Source organism: Triticum aestivum, chromosome 1B, assembly GCF_018294505.1.
Source record: "Triticum aestivum cultivar Chinese Spring chromosome 1B, IWGSC CS RefSeq v2.1, whole genome shotgun sequence".
NCBI classification, from domain to species: domain Eukaryota; kingdom Viridiplantae; phylum Streptophyta; class Magnoliopsida; order Poales; family Poaceae; genus Triticum; species Triticum aestivum.
This window is the reverse complement of record NC_057795.1, coordinates 511212924-511218277: the sequence shown is the minus strand read 5'-3', so window position 1 is coordinate 511218277 and position 5354 is coordinate 511212924.

Below are 5354 nucleotides of genomic sequence, written 5' to 3'. Positions count from 1 at the left end.
GCCATCATCAACAGTGGGCCGTCAAGCACCGGCGCCAACCTCATCCAGATCAGAGATGGTGGCGGCCTAACGAGCCCATCCTGCTCCGAGAGCGGCGCAGGCTCGGGGGCTCGTAGCTGTCGTCGCTCGTCTCCAGAGTCGTGAAGAGCTCGACGGAGTCGCTGGATCCTCCAGCACCCCTGCCGCTTGAGGAGCTGCTGGAAGAACGTGCGACGGCAGGCCCGGTCCCTGCCGCTCCAGAGCTTCTGCCACTACCCCTGGGACAGCACTCCAGCCGACGCCCATCTTCGTCGAAGACCTTGAAGAGCATCATGGAAGCGCCATCGAACTCCAGGTGGATCACGAGGGCGCCCCTCGTCCTGCAAACCCGGGCAATCTCGCCCCAGCCCCAGGTCATGAAGACCTTACCTGGAGCAACGACCTCGACATCCGCATCGGTCGCAGGAGTCTAGCAATCGGTGTGCTGCAGCCAGAGCCTAAAAGGCCCCCTCGACGGAATCTCGAAGGCGAAGGAAGGAGGAAGGCGAATCCAAGATCGAGGAGGCATGGCGGCGTGGAGCACGAACTCTCGGGAGGATCCCTCTGCGTGAACTCCAGAAGGGACAATACGCACCGCCATGACCCGCCGGCGCCGACGGCGGCGTCGTCCATGGCGCTCGACATCAGCTCCTGCAGGGCCCTCAAGGTGGGCGTACAAAGGCAGCGGGAACCCTGGCGGCGGTCGCTCCCCATGGTCAGCGCCAAATGTCGGATTTTGGGTTCCGGCAGACCCTCTAGATGCAAACACTGGGGTGCGCGTGGAGATTTCGCCCTCTGCCTACCCGCACCTCACCGCCTCGCTATGATCTAAGAAATCAAAGGAACAACACAAGAGACACAGAGTTTATACTGGTTCAGGCCACCATTGTGGTGTAATACCCTACTCCAGTGTGTGGTGTGGTGGATTGCCTCTTGGGCTGATGATGAACAATACAAGGAAGAACAGCCTCGCGAGGGTCTGTTCCTGGCTGGTGCGATGAACTATTAGGGGGAGTTCAGTCGCTCTCTCTACTGGCTTCCTGGTGATGGCCGGATGCCTCTACCTTGTGGTGGCTAGTCCTATTTATAGGCAAAGGCCCTAGGCCTCTCCCCAAATATTGAGCGGGAAGGGCACCAACAATTGGCCATTTTGAAGGGGAACATCTAGTACACGTATCCTGACTAAAGTTGGTCCTTGCCTGCCAAATGCTCTGGTGGTGACGCCGGCTTGGGCTCCATGAAGACCTCCATCCTGCCGCTCTGCTGGTCTTGGTCTTGTTGCACCGAAATGGATGCCTTTGCTTGATGCTCTCGCCTGCACTTGCTCCCTATACACCAAAGAGGAAAGAAGGACACTGCGCGGGTTGGCGCCCGCCCGGCACCCTTGGTCGTCATGGCTTGCGTCATGGGCACCTCGTGAGGTACCCCGCCTTGATCTCTCCGCCTCCTCGCGAGCCAGCCTGACGAGGCCGCGTCTTAGGAAGCCTCCTGTCGTCCGCCCCATGAGGCTGGGCCCCTCGCGAGGGTCTTGAGCTCGTGCTGATGAAGATGGGCCATGCTGGGCCGCCCCTTGAGCCACACCACAAGCCGCAGGCAGGAAAGTCTGGGGACCCCCATTCCCAGAACGCCGACAGGCGGTGGTTCCTATTCTTCTCCTGCATCGTCGTCCATACTGTCGAGCACGTCGGTTAAGTCATCGACAGTGGCAATGAAGTGGGTGGTGGGTGGGTAACGAATTTCTTCGTCATCCGCTTCCCACTCAAGCCGGACATAGTTCGGCCAAGAGTCTCCTGACAAAGAGAGAGACCTTAATGAATTTAGCACGTCACCGAAGGGCGAGTGCTGAAAGATATCCACGGCGGTGAACTCCATGATCGGAGCCCAATCAGATTCGATGGGCACGGATGCACGTGGTCCGGAACCTACGACCGGAGACAAGTCCAGGGGTCCGGTGACACAGATTTCCTTAGAGGTGGAGTCTGTGTTCGGCTCCAACACCGATGAGTGTGCGACCTCCGTGGCGGGGTCCATCCACCCGTCCTCGGATGGCACGATCTGCTCCGGATTGAAGTCCGGAGCTGCAGCAGGTGCGATATTCCGAATACTGTCCGATGGCAGATCTAAGTCATGCACGTCGTGACCGTTCGGCGCTCCTGACGCGGGCCCGAATCCGTCGAAGATCAAGTCTCCGCAGATGTCGGCTGTGTAGTTTAGGTTTCCGAACCTGACCTGATGGCCAGGGGCATAGCTATCGATCTGCTCCAGATGGCCAACCGAATTGGCCCGCAGTGCGAAGCCGCCGAATATGAAAATCTGTCCGGGGAGAAAGGTCTCACCCTGGACCGTATTATTGCCAATGATTGAAGGAGCCATCAAGCCTTGCAGTGACGACACAGAGGAACTCTCAATGAAAGCACTAATGTCGGTGTCAAAACTGGCGGATCTCGGGTAGGGGGTCCCAAACTATGCGTCTAAGGCTAATGGTAACAGGAGGCTGGGGACACGATGTTTACCCAGGTTCAGGCCCTCTTGATGGAGGTAATACCCTACTTCCTTCTTGATTGATCTTGATGATATGAGTATTACAAGAGTTGATCTACCACGAGATCGTAGAGGCTAAACCCTAGAAGCTAGCCTATGATTATGATGGTTGTTGTCCTACGGACTAAACTCTCTGGTTTATATAGACACCGGAGGGGGCTAGGGTTACAAAGAGTCAGTTACAGAGAAGGAGATCTAACATCCGAATCACCAAGCTTGCCTTCCACACAAAGGAGAGTCCCATCCGAACACGGGACGAAGTCTTCAATCTTTTATCTTCATAGTCCAACAGTCCGGCCAAAGTATATAGTCCGTCAGTCCGAATACCCCCTAATCTAGGACTCCCTCAGGCGCCAAGTCTTGTGGAATCCTCCTTGTATGCGGCAGGGGCTGCCCGAAGTGGCCCATGAGTGAACCGCCACAGAGGTCCTCGGCCCGATACACCTGTTCGGGAGACGACGTGTTGAGTACCCCCTAGTCCAGGACACCGTTAGTAGCCCCTTGAACTGGTCTTCAAGTTGGGGATGCTCCTCGATTCTTCCGAACTGTTCTCATTGTCGGTCGTCAATCTTGAAGACTGGTTCAATAAATCTTCTCATCTTCAATCTTGAGAATCACTGAAGTGAATTCAAAGAGTTTACACGTCGGGTATCCAAGGAGCCCCTTTAAGTTCTTGGCCTTTATCAATGCCTTGTTATTTTTACGCCACACCTCGGGCTTGAAGTGTTTCCCGTGCGGTAGTGTCCTCTCGCGTTCAAGCTCCAACGCCGGATTATATCCGAGCTCCATCGCCGGTCTATATCTGAGGTGTCTTTTTGCAGCCGAGCACCAACACCAGACTATATCTGAGCTCCAATGCCGAAATGTATCCGAGCTCCAACGCTGGACTATATCCGAGGTGTCATAGATCACCTCGGCTCAAAAAAGTCGAAGGAGTTTAACTCAGCTTTTAATGCCGGAAATGCCCTCTATGGAGCCAACCATTTGTATCTGAGCTTTATGTCGGACTACATTTGAGGTGGTGCACAACCTCGCATGTTGGCTGATTGTTTGTGGATTTTATTCCGATTTGCATAATGTATTCTCTGCTGAGATATATAGCCAGTAGCCCTCAAGATGTGTGTCGGCCTAAAATCTGAGACGCACATTAGAGGAGATAGTGATCGGCGGACGGGCCCTTGAGAGAGGGTTTTGAGAAGTCACCGTAATATATTAGCTTGATGCCAGATAAGTCCCAGATGGTACCTATTGTTGTCCGAAGACGCGTTTGCCCATAGTTTGGTCAAGCCGAACACTAAGCACTTTGAATTTTCTGCATTGAATAGGCAATGTGGTAGCTCCTGAGCCACTTCTTGGGTGGCAACACAAGATCAGGGGATCGACGTGCCCCTTTAATATTTGTAAATGATAAGCCCAAAGCCCAGTACCCCCGAGCCTTAATGTGGGCACGGGTGGCCAAATTAAGGATTGATATCCAGAGTAAAATTAGAAATTATGTGTAATGGTTCTATGTACCCAAGTACTCTACATCATTGATACTCAAATCCACATTGTACAAAACTTTATTGACCGACCATCGGCTTCAACCTCCTCGGCCCATAGCCAAGGAGTGTTTGTCCTACTTTATAAAGCCTTTATGAGGGAAAATTTTGATGACAAACAAGGCAATCTGGCCATACGGTTTTATAAACAAAGGTATGCGGAGAGAATGTTATATACTATTTAATGTAATAAATATCTTCCAAAGAAAATAGTACCGCTATCGGTTCCTTTCTTTGGGTTATCATGCCGACCATGATCATGAAACCTCACCTCCGATCAATGCGGGAGAAAAATATTGAGGATTTAGTTTGGGGAAAGTTCCCGAACTATGTGGTCTTTAGCGAACCTAAATTTTCACTTCTGTCGTTGCCGACCAATTATATCCTTTAAGATCGCTAGCTTTCGGCTTCACCTAGTCTGAGGTACTAACTCGGATGACCCGGTAGTAACAATCATAGAGGTGCTCCCTTTACCGCCTAGCCGAACAATCGGGAACGTAGGGGTAAGCACATGAGCCAGGCAACCCAGATTGGCCAAAATCTTAAGTCAAATTGATGCATATTTATGGCTTTATGAGGGAGTCCTGGATTAGGGGGTGTCCGGATGGCCGGACTAAGACCTTTGGCCGGACTCCTGGACTATGAAGATACAAGATTGAAGACTCTGTCCCATGTCCGGATGGGACTTTCCTTGGCGTGGAAGGCAACCTTGGCGATGCGATATGAAGATCTCCTCCCATTGTAACCGACTCTGTGTAACCCTAGCCCTCTCCGGTGTCTATATAAACCGGAGAGTTTTAGTCCATAGGATGAACAACAATCATACCATAGGCTAGCCACTCCAATCTTGTGGTAGATCTACTCTTGTACTACCCATATCATCAATATTAATCAAGCAGGAGTAGGGTTTTACCTCCATCGAGAGGGCCCGAACCTAGGTAAAAACATCGTGTCCCTTGTCTCCTGTTACCATCCGCCTATACGCACAGTTCAGGACCCCCTACCCGAGATCCGTCGGTTTTGACACTGACATTGGTGCTTTCATTGAGAGCTCCTCTGTGTCGTCGCCTTTAGGCCCGATGGCTTCTTCGCTCGTCAATCGTGATGCGGTCCGAGATGAGACTTTTCTCCCCGGACAGATCTTCGTATTCGGCGGCTTCGCACTGCGGGCCAACTCGTTTGGCCATCTGGAGTAGATCGAAAGCTATGCCCCTGGCCATCAGGTCAGGTTTGGAAGCTTAAACTACACGGCCG